We start from the raw sequence: 11012 nt of genomic DNA, 5'->3' as shown, positions 1-11012 counted from the left end.
TAAAACTTGTAATGCAGTTATTGTTTCACTCATTTTTATCAGTAGATTTGATACTCAACATGTGTTATACTGATATATCTTTGTTTAGTATGTGAACATTTATATAGCTATGTTATCTATATTTAATTGAATGTCTCGGGTTTGATTATGATCAAATAGTAGCTTTTATATCCCTATGTTTTTAAACGGGGGTTATTATGTTCTAAATGGTTTTCTCGAACATTATTTTTGTCCACTCACAATTTTAACCTTGTTTTTCGCCCCCAGGCCGTAGAAGAACGAAGGAAACCACTCGGGCCATCATCCTAGCTCCCGACCCACCACCAAAGTGTAGGAACTCATTGTAACTTTTCTTGGATCTGTAAATTTATATAGAAATGCTCTGATATCTTGTTGAACTTGAGAAACTGAAGTTGAGATATGTTGGTTGTATTAATCTGGCAGTTGGTGTGTTAGTTAGGACTGTTTGACAGGTGGAAGACTTGGGTATGGTCAAATTACAGGGGAGACTCTGCCGAATTTTCGGCAGATGTCTGAGGGGAAATTTTTAAAAGAAATTGGAAAAAGGAAAGGGTAAAATGGTCATTCGTGCCCGACATTCGCCAGGTGTCGGATACGCACAGGATTCGGCTCGGATTCCAAAGCGGAAATTGGGTCGGGTCCTGTCAATAAAAATGTGGTAAGTGTAGCATTACTCCATTTTTATTCACCACGCTTTTAAACATTATTAAGTATTTAAAACTAAAAATATAAGTAAAAAAAATAAAAATAAATAACATTAACTCTCACTCCTCTCTCCCCTCATCCCGACCCACCCCAACCCTCACCCCTTCCCTACCCGCCATTCCCCAGCAACCCCCCTCGTTCACCCTCCGCCACCCCTACCCAACGAAGTCTACTCCCAACAACAACCTCACACACTCTAATGTAAAACCAGAATTCAATCTCTGTAAAACTTATTGAAATTTTCGTGCTTATCCCAACAATAAGTCATGGGTTTCTGAAACTTTGTTCAATTTGGCTTTGGGTATTTTTTTGGGTCCAGATCTGGAATTTTGTTTCAATTTTTGGTCTTAGTTTTTAGTCAGTGTGTTTATCTTTGATTTGGGTATTGTTAATTTTTCATGCTTGTTTTGTTTCTTGTATTGGATGTGTTTGATTTTGGGGTGGAATTGTGGATTCTGAGTGTTGGTTAGAGCTAATTTGCCTGGTTCGATTTGGTTGGGGTGGTTGGCAAGGGAGAGCTAGAGGGTTTTGGTGGAAGGCACTGGTTCGTATTTTCAGTGGCTGATTGGACATAGGTAGCAAGAATTGAAGAAAATCAGACACTTGAAGGTGTCTTTCATGGGTCTTGTCGGTAGGCCTCATCATTTGGCCCGCGAGCTCATGTGTCGATGGGGGCCCGCCTAGCCTACCGAAAAAAAGTCTGGCCTGGCCCATTATGGGCTTTGAGATATCCCGGCCCGTCTTGGGTCGGGTTAGGTTTGGGCTTGGATGTCTGAAGCTCGGCCGGACTCATAGGCCCTGCCCAATTAAGCCCAAGAAAATCCGGTCTGGCCCGCCCACAAAGCCCGGCCCGTTAGGCCCGCATACATATATAATTATGTATAAATTAGAGTTTAGGATTATATCACTTGAATCACATATATAATTTGTTTCATTTCATTTACTTTTCTTTACTCATTCCTATTTTATAATTGGATGATTAGCACATTAATTTGTGTCAATTATTAATTCAACAATTATATATATATATATAAGATGAACAACATATCACATCACCAAATATAATCATATCACGAAACATAATCGTACCACCAAATATAATCATGCTTTTCTTGAACACATCACCAAATATTTGCATATTTATTCATACCATCCTTTTAAAAAATATTTTTTGATACTTATTATTTTTTAAAATTATTTCTTAAAATGTATTACGATCTAATTATGTAATAACCTCAAAAATAATACTTGGTTTTATTATTTTTGTGGAAAATCTTATAAGTTGTGTGATTTTATTGGGTGTTTTATGAATTTGGTTTGAAGTGAAAATATTGAAATTAAGTGAGTTTAATCTCAAATTTGGACTAAAATATCTTTATGATTAAATTTATGATTTTTTTAAAATGAAGTAGGGCCCGTTTAGGCCCAGCCCGATGGGCTTTCTCAAGTCCGGCTCATGGGTCGGGCTTGGGCTTTGAATTTTCTAAAAAAACCTGGCCCGGCCCGGCCCAACCAGATATTTTCTCTCTAATCTTTAAAGCCCGGCCTGGCTCGACCCAAACCCATTAAATTTGGGCCAGGCTAACCCGACCTGGCCCATTGACGAGCCCTACTTGTTGGTGTGGGTGGTGGTTGGCTGGGGTTGCTGCAGGCAATGGCAGACCCAGAATTTTTTTAGCGAAGGTGCAAAATTGATTAAGTATGAAAAATGGTTTTTCGGAATAATCATTTTCTCAAAATAATTTTTGGCGGCTTTTATTCATTACACATCAAATAAGAAAACTTGATTTTATGGGATTTTAGTATGAAGTACATATTGACTTAATGAGCCATCATTTTTAGCCCAAATCGTATTTTGCACTAAAACCGATTTTTCATATTTTGATTTGGTAGGAATTTGATTTTCTAGTATTTTTATTTGAATCCAAATGGGGGGTACTTCCTTATTTACATTGTAAACATGTCCATGTTAACTAGAAGTAATATTTTATCTTTTTGCAAATCCGTATTTTTCATTCAGCTAACCCAACCCAAGTTTGTTTCATTCTTGGAATTGGAGATGTGAAATATTCTAACATTAAATTTGATTTTGATGGTTTATGTGAAAATTTAACATATGATAGATTTTTACATTTCACTGGATATATCAAATTAAAATATTATTTTATAACATATTGTTTATTGGTTTACAACAATCTAGGCACATTAATTAAAAATAATAAAAAAATAATGAAATAACATCACAAGGTCAAACAATCAAAAATAACAGCAAGAGAGAGAAATGCATAAGATCTTTTCATTTTCACATTTCCAGTCATATTGTCGTTGACAAGAATGTAGGAGTTCCTACTTACGAAGATAGGAGCTCCTACTTACAGAGGAAGGTGGAAAGTATTTTCCATCTTTCTTTTATTAGCTGATACATTGGGTATTTATTCAAGAGAACGATAGCAAAATAAGGTCTTCATTTTTTCCATCATGTGGTGGCTTATGAGCCTTGTTCTAGTAGTGTTGGGCACTTGCAAACTCAGTATCAGGATTATAATATCTGTTTAAAAACCACATAGAATCAGCAGTTACTGGATATCCATCTTGATTCCGGTGCCAACCAAAGTAAGCATGGGTTCGGCTCTTGATGCCGAAAGTAGCATGGCCAAAACTGGCCTCTCTAACAGATGAGTAAGCTGGCTGTGGTTCTGTCATACTGCATCACAACAAAAGGAATTTTTCATAGACTCAGTATGCAGAGCTGGCAAATACTTACGGAAATGAACTAGAAAACACTAAATCTATCATGCATGCTAATATATTTACTTGGTTGCTAAGCCCTCACTATTTCCTCCATCACCAATGGTAAGGTAGACCGGTGCGGATTGATCTTTCACGGGAATGCAATTACCGTTTACGATGTTGTATGCGACATTGGATATACGATGCTGTGGTATACACAAATTAGTGACTTATCAAGTTCTGACATCTTGAATCTTGAGAGTAGATGGAGGATGGTAAAAGGAAAACAAATACAGTGTGCTTTAGTATTACGTATAATTATTTCTGCAATGTACTTTTCCTCATATGGATTTTCTCGAAAGATTAAAATGTTCGATAAATCGGATCAATATGTTGAATTAAAATTTTTTATATGTTAGTTCTATACAGATCACCAAATAACTGGGAAAATATTTTCATTATATGGACATGGGTAATGTATATGAAGCACTTACAGATCGTTCATAGGCATGGACATGACCATTAAAAACCACGTCAACCTTGTACTTCACAAACAATGGCTCATACATCACTCTCATGGTTTCTCCTTCCATATAGTGATTGGTGTAGCTATTATACCATGGTGAATGCATTAAAACAATCAACCATGATGTCTCACTTCTGTTAACCTTTGGTAGCTCCTTCTCAATCCATCTGTTCTGAGGAGAGTATTTACCTTAAAAAAGGAAATGATATGTAAATGAAACTCTTGAAGGACTTTGTTTAAGATAGACACGGTAAATGTGACCTATGCACAGAGTTAAGAAACTGATTAGACATTCCGTGGAGAAAACGAAATTCAAATCGGTGTACACGATAATCTTGGAAGAAAAATTCTATCATTTTAAAACAGAGTCATTACAGAATATCACTAGGGTATAATTTGAGCAATCAGTACTAATGTTCTAATAAAGAATTTACATGATGTCATTTGCAGAGATGAATACAACAATATACTACTGTAAAAATCCATGAAAACAAGAGATAACAATTTCACGTTATTGGGGATTCCAACCTCCGAAACCACGCAAAAATTCAGTATAAATAGGAGCAAAAGAGGAGCTGATGTAAAAAATGCAAGGAGCATCCAGAAAAGGAAATTTTGAAACAGTATCTTCTGCTGCATATGTGCATAAGCCTTTTGTACGATGTTAATATATTAATCAGAAAATATATATATAACCTTACCATATGCTGAATAAGAAGATAAGACTATGATGTATGCTGAAGCTCTTTTGATTGAGTACCAAAGGGGGGAGGTACTCCCTGATGCATTATGTGGGACAGGATACCGGTGAGTGTAAGGCTTAAAAGGTTCGGTTTCACCCTGCAACAAAAATTCCAAACTTCCTTTTGGAAAAAATACTTCATCCAATTACTTTTTTACAAAATGAACAGCAAATATTGCGTTAAATTTTGTAAAATACAAGATACACAGAAGTAGAACATTACACTACACACATGCGTATAGAAATCATACTGAAGACAGATTATATAAATACAAATTTAATGATCTTATATATCGAAGACGAGAAATGGAAAATGAGAGTATAAGCTCACTTTCTAGAGCAAACAAATGTATCAAGAGATGCTTACAATTTTTGGGGCAAAATCAATATCATGATTCCCTGCTGTCCATATCCAAGGTTGATAAGCAACACTTCTCTCGGTGAATCTTCCCCATGTATCCCACCTGACATTATCATGATTTGGGAAGAGATCTGCATAAGAGAGGTCCCCAACAAACAATACTGCTTGTCCTTTCTGTGGGTTTAATTCATAATGAGTAAGCGTCGCATTCGAATCATAGGTCTGACCCAGATCACCTGAAAATGATACCCAAGTACATTAGAGTGGAACAATTTACATTTCACAAACACAGACAATTGCGTCTCATCGATTACGTAGTTCCTAAGTTAAGGAAAACTGTTTCAAATGACAGACTTGCACACTAAGGAACAAGTTTCATAAGCTAAAGAACTCTAATTTGGTTTCACATATCTTTCAACATGAAAGGAAGAGGCTCATTGCAACCTCTAAGCTAGTCAATATCACGAGATTTCCTTTTGAATCCCAATGCCAAAAGTTGAACCAGATAAATGCACATCCTGTTCTATACAAAAAACTCACCTATGAGACCAAATGTATAAGGGACGTCCGGCCCAACTTCAGGAGGAGTAATAAACCAGAACTGCCGCTTAGTGTGGTCAATTCCAACTTCATAGTGGTATTTGGTATCGAACTGTACAAGAATATATAGGATTAGATCACAATACAATTTGTAAATTATACTTAGACTGCATTCATCATTTCGATCCGAAAATTGCAAAACCGAGTATTTCTCATTCAGAGTCCAGGACCTATGCATTTGAAGGAAAAAGAAATGAGGCAAAACATAAGGGCATATCAAGTTTACATTTAAATTGCTGATGATGGTGTGGTGAATGTAACCAGAAGTGTAATTGTAGAATTTATAGGTTGTAACTTCGCCCACAGCCATCTCTTTCACGCCCTTTGCTCTCCAATAGACCACTGTATTGGAACCTGGTTCGTCCACCGTGACCCATGACACAATCACTGCTTTTCCCAGCTGGTCTCCTTGTGTTATATGTACCTTAAATCAAAGATCACATATCAAAATTAAATTAAATCACTTCAAACTACACCTATTAATCCCAACAAAAAAGAAAGCAAATTATGAAGTAAGCCATAAATTTTCAACAACAAAAAGCCAAATTTAGGGTTTTTACAGGAGTTTTTATCAAAATAGCCAAAATTTATCTCATACTTTCATAAATGTCAGTTTTTATAAAAACTTTCTAAAATAGCCAAAAACTCACTTAAAAATACTCAAATGCCCTCAAAACTAAAACCCACAAAAACCTAAAAAAGCAAAATATGAAACCTGTAATCTATGTTTTCATTTGATTTTAAACATAAAAACTCCCCTATGTTAGTATCTGTTGTCTCTGTCATTGGGCTCGAAGCTTTGGTATTATTTGTTGTCGTCAGCCATGTTGATGCTATCACCATTGGAGGCCACGCACAACCCTTTGTCAGCCATATATGGACTTCAAAGTTGCTAATTAGATTCCGATATGAACTTTAACATTGCGGAGATGAATCAATAACTCTATAAATGCCTTGTTAAATATATAATACAAATATATGGCTTATTAGAGATAATTAAGTAATTAGATAATGGAGATGAATCAATAACTCTATCAATGTTGGGTGGATGCAGTACTCGGACAAGCTAGGAATCAAGTCATATTCATGGTTCAACTCCTCCAATGATATAACATGGGATCAAACCTTTGTGTTTTATAGATGTTTAAAATCAAATTGAAAACAAAGATTGCATTTTTTTATTTTTTGTGGGTTTGTACTTATGAGGGTGTTTGAGTAATTTTAGGTGAGTTTTTTGCTATTTTTGAAAGTTTTTATAAAAACTGACATTTATGAAAGTATGGGGTAAATTTTGGCTATTTTTGATAAAAACTCTTTGTACAGTGCGTTTGGATGAGGGAATAAACTTGAGATTTTAATAAAAGTCAGAATTTCTAAATTGACAGAAACCAATTCTTGTGTTCGGATAACAAAACAAAGATATATTTAGAAATTCTGCATGGGAAAAAAACATGGAATTGGAGATCATAAATTCCAACTTTAAATTCTATCTAAATAGTCATTTCTAAAATTCCCATAGAAATTGAGTTTGAAAAAAAAAATAACTTTACAAATAAACGTTAAATTATGTGTTTAAATTCGTTAACCAAACAAGAAACTTTACAAATTCTAAAACATTAATTTCTGTAATTTTAAATTCCATAATTTATTAATTACTTTGTACTTTTAAATTTCATTATTTATGAATTCCTTTGTACTTTTAAATTCTAAAAAAGAGAACTTTACAAATAAAACGTTAAATTATGTGTTTAAATCCGTTACTTTTCCACTTGCGACCTCATTAAAATTTCATCGTAGGGCTTTAATGTTGACCATTACATACAAAACCCATACCTCACAAATTTTATTTTATGAAAAGAAAAAAAAAATTCACTAATTGAACTAACTTGAGTTAACGTGATCTTTCAATTTATTTTTTCCTCTTTTTTTTCAGCATATCAGCACACTCCCCCTTCTCCCAAAGCCTATGTGAACAATAAACCTCTCTATTCAAACCTCATAATCTACTTGCCAATGCCCAAAATTTCATCCTGATACTATGGTATAAATTTCATATAACAAACCCTCTCCCAATATGAAATATGAATAAAAACCTCTGAACCAAAATATCAATTCTTTACAAAGAGAATAGGGAGCACAGTTGGCTTCATCTATTTTTCTTGGAGATAACGAATAGCCTGGAGAAATCTTTACTTCTCTACTAACCCATTATTTTACTAAAATAAATTCAAAGAATTTCTGGGTTTTATTTTTTATTTTTATACATGCAATATTCTACTTTAATATAATTTAAACTACACATCCACTCTAACCAACTTAGCTAAGCCCATATCTGCAATTTCTGAATTGTGTTTGTTGAGAACAATCATCGTGACTGAATTTGTGTTTGTTTCTATGAATAGAATTTAGTAGAAGAGGACTAAGATTGAGACGTGGAGAAGATAACGGTGTCTTTGGAAGAAAGAGAGAAATTTAAAAAAATAAATAATAATAGGGGATAAGAGAGACTAACGGATTTGGGGAAAAAAAAAAAAACAAGAGAGACTAACGGATGTAATACGTTAACTCACTCACATTAGGTTTAGGAATTTTATTTTTTCAAAACAAAAATTGTGAGGGATATGAGTTTTGTGTGATGTGACAATGTTATAGTCCTTAGATTAAATTTTGAGAAGGTGACATGTGTGCGGAAGAAAAGTTAAGCATGTCATAACAGAGAAACATCTAAGTAAAGGATCCGGATCCTTCAATTTTAGGGTTTGCTTGACTCGGGTTCAATTTGGGGTTTCAATTTCAGAGTTTGTTGTTTGATTCGGGTTAAATTGGGCCCATGAAACTGGCCCGCTCTGCCCATGTTAAATTTTAGAGGGACAGGCTAAAGGCCCGCTATTAGCACAGAAATAACCAGTAAGCACTACTACAAAAAGTGAAAAAGACGACCAGAAAACAACGACGGTCTAAGTGAAAACCGTCGTGGTTTTTAAAAAGACGACGGTTCTAAAAACACCGTCGTTTAATATCACCTTAGACAACTAAAAATGGAGATTCAAATGGCTGTTCAAAAACAACGACGTACCTAATTAAACAACCGACGCCTATTTGAAACAGATTTCCGCAGAGTAAAATCAAAGCCAACAAAGAACGGCAGAAGTTATGAATCGACCGACGTCGAAAGTAAAGACGACGATTTCAATAAAAGCCGCCGTTTTTACTCATAAAATAAAACGACGAGGTTTTCGTATAAGACGCCGTATAATTACAAACAAATCCACGGCTTAAAAATAAAAAATATCACCGTATTAAAATAATTTACAACGACGGAAAATATAAATATATCGACGTCATTATCATATAGTTCTACGACGTTATCTTTAAATTGTACTATAAAATTTAACGTCGTATTTATTCATTTTATACGTCGTACATTTAATTTAAACCGTCGTCTTAATTTCTAATATATTACGTCTTAATTTTTAATTTCTAACGACGTTTAAAAAAAATCAACGTCGCTCAACAAATATATTACGTCGTCTTAGTCTTACTTAAGACGACTAAAAACGACGACATAAAAAAAAACAGTCGTTGTTTTTATATTCTTATTTTATTTAAATCTGTCATCCAAAAAAGAAACTTTACATATTCCTGAATATTAATTTCCTTCATTTTAAATTTCCTCCGGAAAAAAAACTCTATTTATAACGCACTGTAATTGAAAAATAAACTGAAAAGTCACGGGAACAAAAATTCTATTCATAATTTAAAAATTCAAATCCACGTCGGTTATATTAAACGTACCGACGTTAAATTGACGATTCCACGTCGCAAAACAAATATTGCGTCGTGTTAGTTAAAAACGACGTAGTTATATGTAACTGCCGTATTATTTTTTTGAAATGGTTTTATATGTGAGCAACTTTTCGTCTACTTGAAAACAACGTCGGTTATATTAAACCTAACGACGTTAACTTAATGATTCCACGTCGCAAAACAAAAATTGCGTCGTTTTAGTTAAAAACGACGTTGTTATATGTAACCGCCGTATTATTTTTTTGAAATCGTTTTATATATTAGCAACTTTTCGACTTACACATGCACAGTTTCCAAACCCGATTAAAAATTTCAATCTACAAGAGAAAACTTTTCGTCTTTTTTCCTGTCAGAGCACCGTCAGAGTATCTCATCGCCTTCCTCTCGTCTTCTTCGTCGTCTCTGAACGCAAAAGATCGATCTTTTTCCTCTTGCTATCATCGCACGCAAAAGGTAAGCTTTCATTTTCACTATTTTGGTTACTGTTTTGCATGCTCATACGCTTTTTGTTTGAAAAATCTTTTTACCTTTTTTCTGGCCAAAATCATTTTACTTCTTTCCAAGTTTGATAAAATATACAGACAAAGAGGGAAAGTTTCCAACTTTGAAGACAACTACCTCAACTAAATAAGACGACGGTAGCTTCTTTTTTACGTGGTTAAATATGTAGACCACGACGGTTCGTCAGTCGTTCTAGCGTCGTCTGAAAATTGACAAAGTTGTTTTTAAAATAAAGTCTTTTTTTATTTGCTTGTTTAATTGCAGGTTTGATTTCTCTGAACAATGGTTTTTGTTTTTCCCTTATTTGATAAAATATAAAGAAAAAGAAACTAGGGTTGGTATCTAAAAAGACGACAGTCTGTCTTATTGTTTTACGTCGTGTGAATGTTAATACCACGACGGTTTATTACTATTGACGTCGTATGAAAATCAATACCACGACGTTATATAAATAATGGTTTTACCACGACGGTGTATTACTATTTATGTCGTGTGAACATAAATACCACGACGTTATATAAATAATGGTTTTAAACATTTATTACGTCTGAGATTATTTCATTGCGGCGTTTAAAATCATATCATACGTCGTATTTTATTAATAACCGTCGTTTGTGTTCTTAATCTTTTCCTGAAATATTTTCACTTGCGGTTTTGTCAGTTAAAATGGTTTCTCAACAACAAACTAAAGATTCTGGCTCCAAGAAGCTTGGAATTGTAGCTCCTCAAGACAAGTCTTCGAAAGAGATGAAGTCTTCGAAGAAGATGAAGTTTGCTTCATCATCTGCTGAGATAGAACCAACCAGCCAGACAACAATCTCTGATGATTCAAAGACTGGTCGAGGTATGAGCACAATGCCTCGTGGTGTGAAGAGAAAGCTTCAGAAAGTGAGGCCAATTGTTGAGTACAATAAAATGGGGAAAGGTATTGGCCAAGCACATATTGAAATGCAGTCGTACATTGGTGTCTTGGCTCGCTCCAGAGTTCCCCTTGGGGACAAGAAATGGTCCCAAATCCC

General features: G+C 34.5%; 1 pseudogene; it reads right to left on the bottom strand.

Moving 5' to 3' along the window:
• Nucleotides 1-3228: 3228 nt before the first annotated feature.
• The window catches only part of LOC117638432, an 11457-nt pseudogene continuing 3673 nt past the window's right edge, over nucleotides 3229-11012 (bottom strand).

Source organism: Prunus dulcis, chromosome 8, assembly GCF_902201215.1.
Source record: "Prunus dulcis chromosome 8, ALMONDv2, whole genome shotgun sequence".
Lineage (NCBI taxonomy): Eukaryota > Viridiplantae > Streptophyta > Magnoliopsida > Rosales > Rosaceae > Prunus > Prunus dulcis.
Note: the sequence above shows the minus strand (reverse complement) of the source record. Positions and strands in the feature narration are given on the sequence as shown.